Source organism: Opisthocomus hoazin, chromosome 4 (assembly GCF_030867145.1).
Source record: "Opisthocomus hoazin isolate bOpiHoa1 chromosome 4, bOpiHoa1.hap1, whole genome shotgun sequence".
NCBI classification, from domain to species: Eukaryota; Metazoa; Chordata; class Aves; order Opisthocomiformes; family Opisthocomidae; genus Opisthocomus; species Opisthocomus hoazin.
In genome coordinates this window covers 29,083,528-29,102,522 of record NC_134417.1, presented here as the reverse complement: position 1 = coordinate 29,102,522, position 18,995 = coordinate 29,083,528, and the positions used below count along the sequence as shown (strand labels likewise).

At 51.9% G+C, this 18,995-nt stretch overlaps 1 protein-coding gene and 1 long non-coding RNA gene across 2 annotated transcripts in view; both read left to right on the top strand.

The window, feature by feature from the left end:
* Nucleotides 1-389: 389 nt before the first annotated feature.
* On the top strand, nt 390-2,881 carry LOC142361145 (uncharacterized). Its single transcript, XR_012763696.1, has 3 exons — nt 390-478; nt 1,985-2,127; nt 2,755-2,881. It is a non-coding gene; the product is annotated as an uncharacterized LOC142361145 (long non-coding RNA).
* Nucleotides 2,882-10,101: 7,220 nt separating this feature from the next.
* Nucleotides 10,102-18,995, top strand: part of LOC104336545 (arylacetamide deacetylase) — a 40,400-nt gene continuing 31,506 nt past the window's right edge. Inside the window, exon 1 of the mRNA XM_075418458.1 lies at nt 10,102-10,268. The gene's annotated coding sequence lies outside the window, so the exon portion shown is untranslated. The remainder of the gene's footprint in view (nt 10,269-18,995) is intronic.

Sequence of the window (18,995 nt, the reverse complement as noted above, 5' to 3'; positions counted from 1 at the left end):
ATTGCAACGCACATACTCATTTTCCAGCCCACTGCCCGAGCTCTGAACTATCGTTTCCCAGAAAGATTTCTCTCTGTTTCAGGCTCCTTCCGAGCTCCACGTTCCAGGTGCAAAACGTTTGGGTGATATAAAAGAATCCGTGTAAATTCTACACTTCTTGAAGCTCTCCCGTGCGTGCGGTGCGTCCCCAGAGCTCCCGCTTGGCGCTGGGGGTCTCGGGCTGCGCCAGTGGCCGCTGCAGCCGCTCCGACACCGCAGAGCACGGAGCTCCCCAGGCTCATTTACTGCTCGGCTTCACTTTTAGCCTCCAATCTGGAAACTCTTAATTACCGCTTTTTTTTTCGCTTAATTGCTCTCCGTTCGCTCACTGGCTCCACCCCCGCCGCTGCGGAGCGGGCGCGGGCAGCCCCCCCGGTCGGACGTACCCCAGGTTGAGGCGCTCGGCGGCCGGCGGGATGCGCGGCGGGACGGCCCTCAGGTGCCGGAAGGCGCAGTGCAGCTGGGCGGGCGGGCGGCAGGCGCAGGGCCGCGGGCAGGCCAGCGCGCCGGGCAGCGCGGCGAGCCCCAGGGCCAGCAGCGCCCGCAGGGCCCCCAGCCGCGGGGCCCCCAGTCGCGGGGCCCCGCCGCTGCCCCTCGCCCCGGCCCTGCCCGCCCCGCGCGGCCCAGCGCCCCGCAGCCGCATCGCGTCCGGCCGGAGCGACGCCGGGAGTGCTGCGGGGCGCCTGAGGGGAGGGGAGGGGAGGCGGGGGGGGGGGGGGCGGCCGGGAGCCCCCCGCGCGGAGCACGCCCCGCCCCCCCCCCCCGGCACACGTCAGCCCCCCGCGCGCCAGGGATCGCGCCCGGCGCCCGCCGCTCCCTTCGAAGCGCGCGCGCAGAGCCGCCGCGCGGCCGCACCGGACGCTGCAAACCCCCCCCCTCCCCCCCCTCCATCCCCCATCCCACCCCACATCCATCCCCCCCCCCCCCCCCCCCGCTCCGGGAGGCATCGCCGCGCTGGGGGGCTGGGGCCGCCCGGGGGGCTACCGACCCGCCCCGGAGGCTGCCGGGCCGCTCCGGGGGGCTCCGACCCGCCCCGGGGGGCTACCGGCCTGTCCGAGGGGCTACTGACCCGCCCCGGGGGCTGCCAGCCCGCCCGGGGAGGTCCGACCCGTGCCGGGGGGCTGCCGACCCGCCCGAGCCCCCCCCCCCCCCCGCCCCGCGCAGCTCCCTCCGGGACAGCGGCGGCGGCCCCCCCGACCGCGGCACTGGGGTCGGTGGGCTGGCGGGACCCTCTCCCGGGCCTTTTCACGGCGAGCCTGGCTGTGTTGGGTGGGGGTCCCATGCACCCCGCTCCCAGTTACCCAGCCCTCGGGTGGCTCTTTGCTGCTGAACCTCGCTAGCGTGTTTTAACAGACGTTTTAATTAGCGCCCGATTATTGCAGCCTGGTGCAGCCGGGCCTGGGAGCTGGACACCAACCCTCTGAGCCGCGGGGAGCTTCCAGCGCATCCCTGCTCGCGCAAGGTTAAAGTTTAGGAGCTTGGAGGAAAACCCTGGAGGCACCCATGGCCAGGTCGGACGGGGCTGTGGGCACCCCGGGCGTGATCCGTAAGGTCCCCTCCAACCCAGACCGCTCCGCGATTCCGCAAGCATCTCCCAAACGGCACAGGAAGAAGCCCCACAGCGTCCCGCTCCGCTTTCTGCCCCTTACCCCACGTCGTTCTCTGCTGCCACCACCCCGGGTGCCACCCCTGCTGATTCGTGTCCAGCACCCGGTGTTTTACCCACCAAGGCCCAAATGCTCTCGGCACGCCTCGTCCCTGCGTCTTTTCAGTTCTGCAGCCCCTCGGAGGTCAGAGGTCACTGGGTGTGTTATTGTTTGAGTCTGATTAGGGTCACTATCAATTTTTCTGAAGATTAAAAATGAAAGATACAATGAGAAACAAAATACAAACAATTTAGTGAATTCTTGTATATGACTTAAAAATTGCTTTCTCTTTTCTGCAGACATGGATGTATTATGCAGTGGCTGACTGATTAATTCTCTGCCCGATTTCTTGGATCAATTTGATGACTGGACATCCTCTTACGAGCTAATGCTGTGTTTTCTTTGCAAACAGCAGATGTATAATTGAAGCAGTAATGGCAAGGTAAAACTTTAAAAGCTACAATAAAGCCTCGAAAATACCTTTCAAAGGTTCTGAAAATTGTTCAGACAAATTCAAATGGAAGAGGCAGTGATCTAAATCCATCAAGTCGCTGAGCGTGCTTAGCAGTGAGGAGCATCCTGGTGACGTGTGCCTAAAACTGACTATTTTCTGGCGCTGTGAAATGCAGCACAAGCGGCGGGGCGGTCAGGACGTTGGTGGTGCCGTGCCCGCGTGGGTACGCCAGCGAGGACTCCACGCGAGGTGTCTGCGGGTGGACTGGGTGTCGTCAGTGGCGCGCTGTGGGACACGCGGGTGGCCGTCGGTCGGCACAGCGCGGGAGCTTCTGCCGGGGGACACCGACCTGCTGCTCCTGCCCGGCACCTCGGGGCGCAGACGAGCGGCAAAGCCTCAGCTGAGCCCTGGAGCTGAGTCCCGGGCCGGCATCCCCAGGGGCTGCCCCAAGAGCCAGGCAGAGCCCCAGAGATGCCCCGACTACGGGATGCCGTGCCCCCAGGGATGCAGGGAGCCTTGCAGGGCTACCCGCAGGCGCGTGTTCTGAGTCTGAATTATGGTCTGAAGCGCAAAGGGTGAATGGCTTTCATGAGTAATCTTTTTTTTTCCTCCTAGATTACTGAGGTCAAGGCTTTTGGTGCTCCACAGAGGTCCCTTCCAACCCCTGCCATTCTGTGATTCTGTAAGACGTTCCAATGTTGTTTTTTGGTGGGCGTAAACAGGAGGTAAAAGATGTCTTTTAATGATTTGTACTAGTCTCCATAATTTGTGGTAGAAAAGAGACTGAAGTTTCTTCTGAGAACATTTTCCGAAAACACATACTTGGAAATCTGTATTAAAATAAAAAAATATTTTAAATGTACATTGTACCTTGTCAAAGTTTTAAGAAAAGAGTATTCATCTAGGGATACAGTATGTGTATTGTCATTAAAAGCCAGCTCCTACCATGCTTCTGGGAAACAGAGTATAAAATTACAAAAAATACAAAGTCCTCCCTGCAGAAGGCTGCTGAAGAACATGTGGAATATTTTACGTTAGAATGTGGTTGTGATTTAACGGGGCTGCCTTACGGAAAATACAATGGTTACACAAAGCCGTGCCGGTCTCTCTGCTTTGCTGGCAAACTCTGGCACATGTCCGATATTAAAAGACATTGCTTTAGGTGGAATTAATTACCAGGGAGAATCAGGGGAGCCTTTTGTTAAGTGAAACTATATTTTGGCAAGAAAGCGCGGCGGAGCGTGAGCTCAGTAGTGCTCAGAGGGGGAAAGCTGGAGGGAGGCAGTGCTTCGAGCGGGGTCTTCACGGCAAATCACATGCATCAGAACCAGGACACAATTTCAGCGTGTTTTTTAGCGGTTCAGTTCCTAGTGTGCGTTGATGTGATACCACCTAACTTTGCAGAAGCGCGGAGGAGCGGCCGCGCTGCTCTGCAGCTCGTGGCTATCGTCTGTCCGCCCCTTGCAGCCCGCGCAGCTGCGGCGGGCAGGTCACGCGCAGCAGCGTGATGGGGCCGTTGGCTGGCGTCGCGGCTGTAGCCGGGAGAGCAGCTCGCTGGGTGCCTGGGGAGGGGGCGAGGGGCGGCTGCCAGGACGGGCAGCACCCATGCCGGGGGGTCTTGGGGAGAGGGGGCCGCTGGCGGGTGAGCCATAGGTGGGTTGCGCAGGAGGACAGGAATACCTGTGATAGCACAGGGAGGCAAGCCAGCTCCCCAAGACCCTCATTCGGTCTCAGTGGGAAGCTCCTAGTGCCAACCTTCAGTGCTGAGACCTCTGCTCAGGCAAAAATACCGTTCGAATCGCGTGGAAGCCTGGGCCCTGGAACTGAGCGCTGCGTCGGGTGTTACGTATTTGAACATGACTCCCAACTCCGGACCCTTGAAGGAAGCCAGGCCTACGAAGTCAAACGTGCTCAGACTTTTCAAGTACACACGCTAATCCACCCTGTGTCAGAGCTGGTAACTTGGTGCTCGTATTTTGCTTTTCGTTTTTTTTTTTGTTTACTTTTTTAATGAGCGTTTTATTTTTCTTCTTCCTCAGCATGAACAAGTCTGTGCAAAATGACTCCAACTTTGAGGGCTGAAGTCACAGAGAGCAAACGATGTGTGGAAGGAATGATTCCTCGTTTTTGTTTTCTTGGAAAATGGGAATGGTCTTACTCGTCGAGCAGCAGGTCAGCATCTGCAGCGGCCAGCCCTGTCCGTCAGGCAGAACGCCCGTGCTCCCGGTGCGGCGGTGGCAGGGGAGCTGTGCGTGTTTCCTGCGCGCCCGGAGCTGCTGCGTAAGGCCTCTGCGTCTTTGGGCATGCTGTCAGCTTCCCTCAAGCACATCGTGGCAGGGGCTGGGTCATGAAGCTGGGGTCGCGAAGGAAAGAGTGGCCGATCCCTGTAGTTACAGGGGTCAAGAGAAATGACATGAAGAGGGCAGGACCGTTTTAAAGAACACCGTACTGATGTGCTTTGTGCATCAGTGTCAGCAAAAGACTTTGTTTCGTGCAGTTCTAATCTGGATTGTGTACCTGAACTATGTACCGGGGTTTTGTTTGATGGATGTTTGCTTTTCAATGCGTTCTTCCGTCGCCGATGCTGGCCGCTCCCTCCCACACGTGCCGGGCTTCCTGGTGAGACCGGTCCAGCGGTTTGGCAGAGCAGCACTCCGGGTTCTCCTCACGCTATCCCTGCTCTCCAACCACGCCAGTTCTCCTCAAAGGCCGTTTGCAAAATGTTTCGTGTTGTTCTTTTTCTTCACGGCTTCCTCCTGGCCAAATTCTTTCAACGTCTTCTGTGCCAATTCACCGTATGGTACCAGATCGCGTGTCTGCTTGTGTCAGAGTCGGATTGTCTTACTGTTTTCTTAAGCAGGGAAGTAATAACAAACAAAATCAAATAAAATATTTAAACTTGTGATAAAGCAACATGTCAGCATCTCTTACCTGTGTAGGAGTATGTCACTTTAAATTCATGTTGGAAAAAGGGAGCGAACAGAGATGTAGGAGATCCAAATCTACCCAAGAATCCAATCCAGCGGGAAGACCTTGCTTCACGGGGCCCAAGGCTGCTCGCCGTCCCGTTTTAATCTGATGGTCAGGCAGCAGGAGTGGGAACCTGTCACCCCCGACCAGACCCCCGGGCCTGGTGCCGGGCTGCGGAGTCACCGAGCTCCTCGAGCCCCGTACCGCTGCCAAAAGCCATCTTCCCTTGAAAGAGCTATGGCTTCTGCCGTGTTCCTCACAGAAAAACCTGAGGATGTGGCTTGGTGCAGCTGCACCTGCCAGAGTTTTTGAAGCCTGGAAGGACAGCTCTGAGCTAAGAGAGTGGCCCGACTCACGTCTCGGCAGCGAGCGCCGCTGCACCCGGGAAGCCGTCCCTGTTGTCACCCGCTTCTCTGGAGCAGCACCGTCCGCTCCCTGTGCACAGCAAAAGGAGCACGTGGAGTCCTGGGGAGAGGCTGTAAGCACAGAATTACGCAGCGTTTTCAGTAAAATATTTATAATTTTTCAGCTTGTCTTAATCTTATATGCTCCAAATTAAATTTTAAATGTCTGGATCTTTGATGCAGAACTGAGTGTTCTGACAGTGCTTAACACTCAGAGCTTTCTGGCAGTGCGCAACACGTACCAGTGATGGTGTTTTACATTTCACTGTGGTATTTCCAACGTACTCTTCAGACCCATAGATCTCAGCTTCGGAGGCTGAGTGCTTAGGGAATTAAGCAACCTGTGCTTGAGGAAGCATGCAGGAAATTCTGCTTTAATGTGCTGTATGTTCAAATTCTTAGACATTAGGGCAAAGTTTACGTTGACTTGCAGTATCTTAACTTGCACGGTACGTCAAAGTAACACATCTTCAGGTTGTCTCAGCTGCTTTTCTAAAGCAAATATGGCAGTGTTCAGACGTGACCGCAGTACCTCCAGTGCAACAGAGAACTCTGGCATCTGCCTGAAGCTTGTGACCGAAATCAGTTGCTTTAAATAAGCGTTAAAGCGAGTGACCTCCTTCACCAGACTGTGAAATACAGGCTACCAGCAGGCCGACTGACCTAAGTAAGAGCAGGGTTTGTGAAGGGCTGTCTTGGTGGGCTGTGGGACGGCCTTTGAGAGCATCGCAGGACTCTGCCGGTGCCTCGCTCGGACTGTTCGAAAGAACACACTTAGGTACAGTTCTTCTGTGGCTCAAGGCCGTCGTTAGGCACTTAGGTTCCGTTTTAATGAATTGGACAAGCTCCCAGCAAAGCTTCCGTTGATTCTGAGAATACAGCCAGTGTCTGTAAGCTGCTAGTGCGTTTGTGCAAATCCTCACACGGGGACTGCAAGTCAGATCTGCTCTCTGCAATGCAGTGCTGTACGCAGCCCCCCGCGAAACCGAGCCGCACGCTGCAGGACTAAACGGGAGGAGGACTGAGGCTCTCTCAGATGTATAAGCGAGCACATTCAGGCATAAAGCCTGAACTTTGGTGTTTCAGTATGGAATTCTGATAAAGCTTAAATGAATTTCTCTGCTTATGTAGAAAGACCAAGGCCGCCAGTCATAGGAAAAGAGATCCCACTCCCGTTTTCCAGGGCCAAAATCTCATGGCAGTAATCCAGTCAGAGCTCAATTTTACTCCTGCAGAAATTAACGGCCTCGTTAGCTTTCAGAAGTGCACGACTGACTTCATAATCACCTTGGGCTACTGGTCCTGTGTTTGCTCTTACTCCTCTGTTACTGCTTAAGAGAAGTTTAACTGGTTTCAGTGAAACTACACCAATGTAACAGTCTGTCCCGGAGGCAGCAAGGCTCTTTCACACGCTGTTGGTATGTTTAGCACTGGAGGAGAGCATCTGGAGTGAAACAAGCTGTTTTGCCATTATCAGCAGCTACACTAAAGAGCTGGTCCTTTCAGACACCTTCTGCATTGTGACAGGTATTGCCAATTAGCATCTCACCACAGAAAATAAGGTAAATTGCTGAAGATTTTGCCCCGGCAGATTGCTAGAGCCAGCTGAGGTAAACAGCTCTCTTTCTGATGTGGAAGGTATCTCCTCCTGGCATCCATGCTGATTCTTCTCAGCTCATTAGGATGCTTTGGAGAATGTTAAATGGTGTCAGTTATGGGTGCAGCGGAGAGTGCTGGCTTTGTGTAGAGTCACAGGCAGAAAAACTGAACTTCTTGAGTGGGAATGAAGCACTCATCCTCATCCTTGCCCTTGTTGCTGGCTGCTGGCCCAGCACCCCCCCTGCACTGCCTGTCTGTGGAGTGCGGGGCTGCGGCTTCCCCCTGTCCCATCCCGTCCCATCCCACCCCATCCCATCCCAAGGGGTGCCCCTGCAGCCACGGAGCTCGGTGCTCTGGCTTCCTTCCGTTCTGCCCGTGTACCTTCCTGCCCAGGGAGCAGCCCAGATGTGCGGTCAGGAGGTAATGCGCCTTTTCTGGTCGGGATGGGCAGTTACGGGTGTCTGCGCCGGGACTGAGCAGCCAGGGTCTGTCACTGGCCGCTGCTTTTGAACTCTGTCCAGCTCAGATGATGTGGGCCCAATAAATCATCCGCAGTACTGGCAGCCACATCAAAAGCTCCTGCTTGGGGCATTTAATACAAGCATACAGAGAAAAACCTATGTAGTTGGGAAAGGCCTCCCTTTCTTGCCCTGTGAACAGCTGTAACGCCTTCCTCTTTCACCTGGATAGTTCTTCGAGGTGGGCTTGAAGAGAGGGGTCATCTGTCACTTGAGTTTAGAGGAAAAGCTTGTTTAAAACTCTGTGTGGCTGTGGAAAACCTGCTATCCTCATCACTGGAGCGCAGCCTCAAACAGGGTAATAACGTGTTTGATCCACAATGACACGGCCCATCAGCAGCTCCTGTGCTTTCGGTGGGATCTTTCATCTCCTCTCAGACCGCCTGGCGCGTGGAGACGTTCCCCTGCCCACCCTCTCCAGCAGCAGATGGGCTGAAAACAGACGCTCCCCTTCAAGCAGTATTGCAGGTGCAGACGGGGTGTTTGCAATGCTCGTCTCAAACACTGGCTCGAGTGGTTTTTAACAGGTTTAATTTCAAAAGCAGTGCTGAAATCAGGTTTGTGAGGTCTCTGTGTGCCGTTCTGTAGATGTATTGTGAGGATACTGAGTCTGGCATGTCGTTGGTTCTTGATGGCCCCCATACATCATGAATTTACACACATAGGATAAGGCAGCAAGTTTTCTGGTTATTTGTGTTATTAAAGGCACACGGTTGATAGAATTGGGATTTGGGTTGATAGAGTTGATAGAGTTGATAGAGTTGATAGAGTTGGGAAACTTTACGGGCCTCAGTTGTGAGAGAGGGGAAGACAGCTCTGCTGACACAGAAAGGGCAGTCAAATTCCTTGAATGTAGATCACGAAAAGCTCTGCCTTGGCACACGGGTAACCACACGCAGACTCTTCAAGGCAATTCCAGCTCAGTCTCTGCAGCATGCTGGTGTCTGGCTTGGTGGGTGACCCTTACCAGGGTAAGGTCCTGCGGCTCTTGTCGTCGTTCCCGGTGTGGTGGCCCGCTGCAGCAGGTCGTCTCGTGCCCTCAGCTGCGAACAGACCCCACAGCCCGGCTGCTGGCACATGAGCTCCTGGGGGCTTGGCCCCGCCTGTGCCAGTTGGCCTCAGGACTGCGTCAGGGACAGCCGCAATCGAATGCTCCTACGAACAGTGGGCTAGTCTTTCGGTTTGAGAAATTAAGCTAAGCTGGACTCCTAAGCTTATAGTCATTCTTTCCTTCTCATCTAATGAATCGGTGGATTTTTTATTCTTCGTGCTGAGAACTGCACAGACAATGCTTTACTGAGAGCGGTAAGGCTGCTGGATGCTCGTGGGCTGGGTTCCGGAGAGCAGGCAGGTTTGGTGCATACGCTACACAGCAGTTCTGGGTCCTCAGGCTGGTGTCAGCCCTCGCTTTTCCGGCTGGTGGGCAGTGGAGGACGGTCGTTGTACTGGAGCTCTGCAGCGGGGAGTAATTCACTGCTGCCCGTCCTCTCCTCTGCATCCGTTCGGCAGAAAGGCGCTCGTGGCAGCCGGTGAACCTGTCTGCTTCCCCGCAGTGCTGAACTGGGGCTGCCCTGGACAAATTAAAACCCAAGAAGAACCAGAATGTTGAACGAACATAGCTTTGTAAAATGCCAACGAAATTAGCTGCACAACCAGAAGTAGCTAAATCCTCTAGCACTGATTCCCTTGCATTCTGCAAGTCTCTGGGCCTTGTCAATATTCTGGTCCCCTGTGTCCCCCCTAGCTTTAAAAACTGACCTTGAAATTGGAGAATTTACATTTGGAGTGCTTTCTTGTGTAGATGGTTTCTGCTAAGTTGTCAGGATCTGAGTGGATCTGTTTCATTCCAAATGCCGATCTTACCGCATAAAATAACCACGCAGGTCAGAAATTCTCACAACCGGCTTTGATGGAGCTAAGTGACTGGTGGTGTCTCCCCTGATACTGTTTGATCTGCAGCAAAGCAAGAGATTAGAACATTCCTGCATGTGCAGTTAAAAAAGAAAAAGTTATGCTAAGAGTATGCAGAAACTTTTCTGTTTATGAATCTGCACAAGATTAGGATCAGGTGCCTTCAAAGCAGAGATGTAACTCCCCTTGTTGTGTTGATGTGAGCAGTTCATGTACTAAAAACCAACAACAAACAACACGCCAGCCCTGACTGTGCCTGCTCGTACCTTGCCAGTAACTTTGCCGTGAATCCATAGCTTTGATGAACGTGTGAGGTGCAAAAAGTTTTGTGTTTTTTGCAGAAAGCACGGTTGAGGTTTGCATTTTAACGTGGAACGCTTCACCTGTTCTCCCTGAATATACCAGCTCCCCAGCAGTCTTGTTTCGGTTTCGTTTGTGGCTTGCTGAACGTGACCTATGTGGTGTAAAGTACACGTATGTGCAGGTAGTTTGGGAACGGAGCGATCTCGTGAGGGTAAAGGGCTGGTCTCTGTCCTTCCGGAGCTGCTGCAGATGTCTGCTGGACAGAGGGACTTTGCTGTTCCGAGAGCTCTGCCCTCCCCTCACACACACGTCTCCTGAGGCTCTCGGCTCGCAGCGGCCGGCGCACTTTGGGGGATTTCGTGTCTGGTGATGGGAGCTGAGCGTACCGGGCATGTTGTGAGTTCGGACCGGTGAGTTTTCCCAGGTAAGCCTTTGCTGTAAGTCAGATTCCTGCTCTCAACCTCTGCCAGCATCAGCTGGGTATTTCCGTTGTCTGCTGCCCACCTTGGGGCACAAGTGTGCGCTTTGGCTTGGAGCTGACAGCCCTCAGCTCGGACTGCCAGGTGTGTGGGGACTCTTGCGCGTGGATGTGGTCCCTGCGAACGGCGAGCGTCTCCCCGGCAGCGAGAGCCGCTCGGCGGCAAGCCAGCGGGTACCAGCAGCCTGCCAAAGGCATCGCTCCCCATTGCTTCTCTTCGTCGTAATGCTCGGGGTAAAGCTGCACTTCCTCACACCATAAGAGCAACACTGTGAGGTTAACTAACGGACTGGCACGATCACAGTTCCTCTGATGCAAAAATGGCATAACTACATATATATAGAGAGAGACAACTAAACAGGTTATCATTACCGATGTAAGGTATCAGTGGGAACTGGATAATAGCTGATACCTCTTCAACCATTTGACAATTGCTAATGACAATTAGCCAGTGTCTTGGGTAACAGTGAGGCCTTAGAGAATTTTCGCTTGTGATGAAGTGAGAATTTGTCATCTCCTGAAGACAGCCCTGCACAGTGACCTTTAATTAATCTTTTAAATCGTTGAAAAACGAAACAGAAACCGCCCCACCAAAACAAACGGACAAACCCCCTGCCCTCAGCCCAAACAGATACCTCTGGGCAAAAGAAAGAAGGCACAGTGGTTTATGCCCAAGTTCTAGATGGGAGCATGTTTGAATTACACTATGTTCTGTTTCCCAGTTACAATTAAATTAAAATTTAAAAGTGGAATGCTTTAAAGTCATGCATGCTAGCCGTTCAGGCCTCAGCTGCAGCCACTCTTCTGCACAGCTGATATGGTTTGCTCTCAGCTTGTTTAATTAGCCACAGAGCTTCATTACTTTCAGGAATTAGCGGGGTGAGTCAGCTGTGGCTGGTGTTACTCACAGGACCCTCCAGCCACTATTTAAAGGCAAATGGAGGTTCAGACTGCTTATTTGCCTAGGCCTAATGTTGGTGTCTGCCCAATCAAAGGGTTCTGGGGCTTGTGACGGAAGACCGTGAGCAGCAGGACAGGAGAAGCCTTATGAGAGTAGGCGTTCTTATGTGGGTCTTTCTCAGTCAAGGTTAATCCTGGAAAATTAGAGGTTTTTCTGGGCTGGAAAACGGAGAGGAGCACAGAGAAGCTGCCCCTGCTACAGGTAAGGAAACCTTATGTTCTGACCGCTGTGCCAGCACGTGTTTCTTGGTGCTATGGGAAATAACAGCGCTTTCAGCTAATACATGTTATTTTACTTGCTGTGCTGGGTTGTTTAAAATCAAAAGTAAAGTGTCCTGTGTGACTTTATCTTACGCTGAAAGGCTCTTCTGCTGCAGCTCCGCCAGCCAGCAGTCTGCAGCCATGGCTGTGGGGCTGAGCACGCTGAGCGCAGCAAGGCTGCTGCTGGGCTGCGGAGAGCTGGCAGCAGCGTGCGGATGGGGAGAGCGCTCGCTTGCTCTGCTTAAAGCCTGCAGCTTGAAGTCTTGGAACAATTTCTGCCTTGAATAGCATCCGAGAAGTCATTTGGGAGGAGAAAACAGTGTGAAAGGGCAATATGGATTAGAAAAGCAGAAAGTGGAGAGTTTAAACTTGTAGCTTTCTCTTTTTCCTCCATTTGTGCGTTCAGCAGAGCATGTCTCAGTCATTTTCAAGTATAGAATGCCCAACTAAAAATAATCTTAAAAAATTTTGAATTCTTGTAATGAGGCCACGCGGTTATAGCTAGATAACGGTCTCTGTGTGTTGTCTCTGCTACTTTTGTATTCGCAATATTGTCATGCCGCTTCTTTAATGGTGCGCGGTGACTGCTGTGTGGCTGCTGCCTGCCCAGGCTCTGGTGATAGCTGTCTCCCCTGGTAAAATTAAATGGGAGATTGGCCTGCTTTCGGCTCCGCTGTGCGTGTATGGTAGTTCAACATTTAAACAATGCTAAAGCTGCATTGGTGTTTATTAGATTTAATGCGTTCATTTTGAGTTCTGGTTTAAAATGGGTCACCGCAGGGAAAGTCAAGGTCTCTTCCCAATATGACTTTACAAACATCTCAAGGTGAGATTTCTGAAGTATGTTGTTTGTTTATGTTCCTGTACTGAATAATATTGTGCAGTTTCTTTTTCTGTGTCCTACAGAATAGTTGTCCAGATTGTGTTTGCCTTAGGACTTGTACAGCAAAGTACACAAACCAGCATAGCTCTGCAATTAAACACATGGATGTTTTCATTTTAACTGTAATGGTAGAAATGTCTGAAGTCTGATAAAGTGTATGAATAAGTTCAGTGTAACACTGGGCCACAATTCAAATATTTTCTGTCTTGGGGGGAGGTGACCTTGCGAACGTGTGAGGTGGGGTGTGCAGGAGCGTGCACTGCTGAGCCTGGGTTGGCACTGATGGCCATCACCCCTACAACTCCCAAAAAACTCAGCACAGGTGATGGCTAAAAGCCTGTGCTGCTTGTGTTGTGGTACAGACTTGCTGATTCAAAGGAGAGGTGGGAATTTTAGATTAATTACATGACTAAAGGTGTTTCTAGAACACTTTGAGCTTTGTTTCAGTGGGGTGTCTCTGAGCTATGGACGTACTGGCAAGCACGTAGATCTAGGTTCCTTGGGCTCAGAAGTTCATAGCAACCTGTTTGTATCACTAGAGTGAATTCCACTCCAATTCCATTAATCCAGAGTCCAATCTGATACTTCCAAAGAATTTTATAGATTTATATTTGTAGTAGCATTTATTCACCTGGGGAATACTTTTCTGGTGGTTGCTGTGACTTTGAACCAGGTGTGAAATGAGGCTTTGCCCCATTGGTGGGCTGTTGACTTTCACCTTCGCTGGTCAAGCTGGCTCCACCAGCACTGATGTCCATGGGTGTCTGTTGGGGAACAGAGGAGGAAACATTGTCGTTACACCAGCCCTTCTGGGACAGCTTGCTGATCCTGAGCTGAAGGAGTGATATCGGGCACCCATCAGCAGTGCTAGGTGGAACAAGAGCTGCCATACTGGCACATGTGTAGGGCAGGGAGGGGCTGGTGGAGGACAGAGCATTTCCTTGCTGGTTTCCTCAGTGGCTGCTATCACGTTCCATTTGTGTTGGAAATGTGCTGTGTGTTTCAGACTTAACTGTATGTTTCTGTTGGTTTGTGTCAGAACTGTAAGTCGGTTCAAGCGAGCTTTCCATTACTGAATGTAACATACTCTCCAAGGATGAATGTCGCAAACTATTCCAAAGCACAGTTATTGCCTGTAAAAACCTCTTGTAGAATATCAGGCTGCTGTGCTAAGAGTCAGGAAATCTGATGCTTTCATACAGATCAAAACACCATAAACCTACATTTCTTTACCCCACACCTTACTCCTGTTTCTTGCCGTTGGCACAACCCCTGATGCATGTTGCCGTCCTTTTGGGGAGGAGCAGGGTGCTGGAACGGGGCCCTGGTGCTGTGCGGCTGCTGGAGCCCTGCAGCTGGTACCGGCATGGTGGAGGTGGGTGCGGGAGGGCAGTGGCAAAGCCCTGCTCCCCTCGCCGGCAGCCCCTGCCCCGCTGCTGGGGACGCTGCTGCTGGGGAGACTCTCTGGGCTGGGGGCATTGCTGGGTGGGGGGCTGCGGGGTCTGCTGGGACACCCGGGGCAAGCAGGGACCCTCTGCTGAGGAGCTGGGCTCTGAGCTTTGCCATCCCTTGCATTCGGTCCAGCATAGTCTGCTTTTATTTATTAGTTTTCTGCTAGGGATGTGGAACAGAGAGAGCACTTGGAAGCAACTCGACAGCCACCAAATGGATGTTCCTTTCTGTTTATTCCTTGGCTTGCATTCTGAAATTATGTGGTGATGCACTAGGAATCTGAAACATTGACTGTCTTACTAAGGCTTTAATTGAATACAGTTAAGAAACAAAAGCAGGACTTCCTTCTTTGTTGCACTAGGGAAAAATCATGACTTTAAAGAGGCTGGCTATATTTAACACTTTATATGAATCTGAACAGTCTAAATATATGTGATTTTACTTTTTTACTGAAAAAAATTAAGTCATCTGTCACTTGGTCAGTAGCTAAATTACATTTATTAACCTGACACGGACAAATGTCAGATGGTCAATATGGCTTTTTTTAAAGGCAGGTCTTTAGCTGCAATGCAGCCTGTAAGCCATAAGCTTGCTGGGTGGATAGCTGATATTTTGTTTTTCCGTTTGCTGTTCTCTTATGTATTTCACAAGGGTAACCGCTGCGAAGGAGCCCTTCGTGCTGGGAGCCCGGGTGGCTGTGGAGCGGGCAAGGGTGGGAGCTGGGTGCGAAGGCAGGGTGGGCTGTGGGGAAGGGTCTGCGGGGGGAACTCGTGGGAGAGAGCAAGGGGCTTCCTCCGCCCTGCGTGCATCTGTCAGTGGCCTGTCGGTGCTTTTTTGACATGGGGAGGAAGGGATGGAGTCGTGTGTTTAAAAAGCCGTGAAGATGATGAGGAAGACGCCCATGCATCGGAGCTTTGCGAAGAGCCTGGCCAAGCGGCGCAGCTGCTGCCCCAGTGTCTGCAGGCAGCGGCAGGAGCTGCTCACTGCCTGCTAACCCTTTGCTCCATGCTGCTGTGCTTGTGGGCGCAAGAGGGGCTGCAAGCTCTGCGTAGGGAAGGAAATATAAACCACGCTTTGTCCTCTTCCAGTGGCAGCCAACAGTAAACTCAGACTGAGTAGAAATGGACTTGTTTTACCTCCAAATGAATAGCAATTTGCTTTACTAGTGTCCTTTTTTCCCCCTCCCTACTAAACCTTTCATAAAGGGTGAACATAGCTCTTAATTACTGGTTTCTTTTGTGTTTTAGTATTCTGTGAGTAAACCCATTTTTTAAAATGGGAAATAAAAGAAATTAGAGGATGAAGGTTACAGACTCCATCTAGATTTTGGAATCGTACAGTTTTTAAGATTTAGTGCCTTATCTTAAACCTGATTAGTAGCTTGAATTTCTGAAACAAGCTGTGCTGAGCTGTGCCGTATGGCCTGTGCAAGGCAGCTGAGCGCTGATGCCAGCCATGGAGATATTTCATTTTGCTGGAGTAGGACAGGCTACTTGCTGGTGTTGTCACGAGGAGGCCTTTGCACAAGGAGGGGGTGTGGGCTGCCCGTCTCCGTAAGAACTTCCCCACACATCTCAGGCCTTCTGTCCCCTCCTGAAGATGCAGCAGTGCCTGCTCGGTGACGGCTGCTGGGTCGCAGGGCAGTGTCCCCGGCACAGCCGTCTGCCGCAGCCCAGACCCCATGGCGGGCACAGGCCCCTGTGACCCACCATGAGCTTGGCAGCCATCGCTGCGGCCGGCTGGCGAGCAGACCGTGCTGCCCTGGCTCGCTCCAAAGGCTCGGCTTGCCTTGCCTTGCCTCCCGTGCTGTCCCACCGCTGCGAGAGGCTCCCTCAACCACCAGCGTGGCTTGGTGTGGGAGAAGCTTGCAGCTTTCCCTTCAGCGTGGCAGACTCGAGCAAAGGCATCGGAAGGGGTTGTCTTGGCTGGCTGGGAGGAGGTGTCCGTAGGTAGAACACATCGCTGCTGTACAAACACATCAGGGCAGTACACATGGGCAGTAGCTCTGCTTTCGAACGGCTGAAACAGGTCGTTGCAAGTAGTTACTGATAAAGATTCTAATGTCTGTCTTGGGTGAAACTACAGCGGATTGCGAACGCTGGCTGAAAGTGTTGCATTAAAAGCTGGTAACTCTACTGAAAGCTTGTGGATGTGTTCTCTTTCTACAACAGGGAGCTTGACACTATAATTTTTATATGAATGTAGCTGTTGAATCCAGCTGAAAGGAATGTGCCCTTCATTCTTTCGGCCGTTCTGAAGCCACACGCTCAGCAGCTCACTCTGGAAACTTGAGCAATATTTCTCTTACTTCTGCAACAACATTCGCCCCTCATTTTCATGCTTTCCAGCACTTTTCTTGGTATGAAGAGAAAATGCCTTTTTTCGCAATGCTATCTTGGAGCTGCTGGTACTTGGACAGTGTATGTGAACAAATTATATCCAAAGCAAGCTTAGCGCTCTGTAACATGATCTGACACGGCCCTGGGTTGTAGCTGTAAGCTGGAAACCAGTTGCTGTAAACTGGTCTGCATCAAAAGGCCTGGCTGATGCTGCTTTGTCATGCTGAGCCCTTCCTCTGTCAGCCCAAAGCCAAGGTTCATTTCTGAAATGAAATATTCCTCTCTGGCTGAAGCTTAAACATTTTCCAGTGTGTTTATAAAGTTTTTTCAAGTGCTTTAAATACAAACAAGACAAATCTGTAAATACAGATTTACTTCAAGTAAATAATGAATTTAGTGACAGAAGGTTTTAATTGTATTTGGCAAGCATTTTGCACGTTTTTGCTTTGTTTCAGAACGGAGAATAAAGGCACTAGTCACACACTGCAAACAGCCTGTGGTCTTAAAGCAGCTTCCCTGTCCTGTTCCTCTTTGTTTCTGTGCTTTGGCTGGCGTTTGCACACAGGGGTGTACGCAGGGGTGTACTGGTAGCAGCCTCTAAGGAATGGTTGGTTTTTCCCCTCCTTCACACAGGCCATGTCCCTCAGCGCAGCGAAGGAAGGCGAGCTCCCCACTCCGTGCTGAGAGCGGAGGGTAGATGGAATAACCCAAGGCTGTACCTGGCCAAAGCCATCCAACTTGCAGAGCGTGAACTAAAGCAGTCTTTCCTTTTCTTGAAAATACTTTCAGAACTCTTTTTTTCATGAAGAGAAAAGAATGAAAAAGAGGACAATTTGGCTTTTTTCTTTTTTTTTATAAGACTCAGTTCATTTCTGAATCCTTCCAAAAAAAAAAAAAACCAACCCTATCCTGGAAAAACATTTTCTGACATTGAGATTAGCCAAGACCAGAGAGTCACTGTCTGGAAGTGCTTGGCTGAAAATTTGCCTGCTCTTGGCTTCTAGCTTGTTTTATCTGCTGTGTGTTTAGCAGATAGCCTTTGGCTTTCTTCTGCTTTTGTTTACAGTGTGAAGTCCAAAGTGACCTCACTGGAAGGATATTAGACAGCTGTAAGACCAAAATCAGGCATGTTGGGCAAAACTGGAGAGTTCTGTATGCTGTTCCTCCAGTGGTGGCATGAGGGATAATTAAAAATAGCATTTTATTCTTGTTTGGTTCTTGTGTCAGTCCTGGAGCAGTCCCATGCGCTGTGAATCTCCTGCACTGGGAGCTGCAGTGTTGGGGCACCCCTCGGGGTCCCGGGGCCCGAGGAGTGGGGTTGTCCCCATCTTGTGCTGCCCTGAGGAAGCCGTTGCTGCCACAGGCCAGCTCTGAACTCAGCATGCCAGCCCCGAGGCGAGGGTGGTCCTGCTGCTGGCACCTTCTGCTGCTCTCCTGTGACTGTGCTCGCTCACGGCGGCTGGGCAGCTGCACCCCCAGCTGCTGTCTAACCAGGAGAATCCCTGGGCTTCGGGGGCTGCTGCTTAGGCCATGGAAAAATGCCTCTCGTGGAGCATGGATGGAGCAATGCCCAGAGCAGCTCGGAGGAACCCAGGCTCTGCAGCCTCAGCTGATGAGGGCAATCCGGTTTGGGTTTTTTTTGGGGAAGGCCTGAGCCCAGAAAGGCAGCAGCAGTTCTTGTCAAAAGAAAATGGAAGAAAATGTTCAGAAAGCTTGAGAAGCAGGTGAGATGTGTGGGGCTGTTAGCTGGCTAAGCAGTGGTGGGACGGGAAGGTCTGCGCTCTCCACCATTGCAAGTGTGTGCGTGTGAACCCTTTCTGGCTGGCTTCGGTTGATGTGGGAATGATGATGATGGTGTTCTTGGAGCTCACGGGATTAGCTCGCGTGGTGGTAATAAAACTACGTGGACTTACAAAGGCTTTCGTTGCTGTGCTGAGGAGTGGTGCTACCAACATCTTGTTCACAAGCAAAATTTTGACAATTATCTTCCAGATGTGTAAACCCAAAGTTAATAAACCCTTCTGAAGGGGACTAAGACTCTTAGGGCTTGTTTCACAGCCCTGCGGGACACCGATAGCAGGGTGCAGCCTGTGTGTGCACGAAGCATGGCTGGGAGCACGGACGGGTGTAGGCTTGCCCGTGATCCCTCGCAGCTGTTCTGCCCGGGGCTTGCTGGTCGGGATGCTTGCAGGTAGATGTGCCTTGCTGGTCGGAGTAGGAGAGGCAGCGAGCAAGGGCAGCCGCCCCTCATGCACATCACTGCGCAGGGTGAGCCATGGGCAGCATGACCGAGCCCGCTCCTTCCCACCCAGGCGTCGGCAGCACCTTCAAACGGAGAGCTGGTTCCACAGCAGATGGGGTCCCTGCCTGAGCTTTGGCAGGAAGGCTGCGCTGCCAACAGAACTGCATGGCACAACTTTGTTATCAAAACGCTTCTTTTGTGGATTATTTGGATTTCCTGACGGAAAAGGTTCTCGTATTCATTTAATCTTTTCATGACTTCTTCACTGAACAGTGGTTAAAAATTTGCTTGGTTTAAAACAAAGCACTTGGAGTGGAAAGCAACTGTTTGCTCAACCCAACCCAACCCTTTTTCACTCTCACACACTGAAAATTGTGGAGCACTGCAGCAATCTGTGATTGACCAGTGTCTGTGGCGAGCTCTGTGAAGCTCAGGTTGTCTCCAAGGGAGGCAGGAGGGAGTAGGGTCATTCCTGCGCAGGCTGCTCTGACTGGAGATGGACTCTGCTTGCTCTCACCCATCTCTATCAAAAGAAT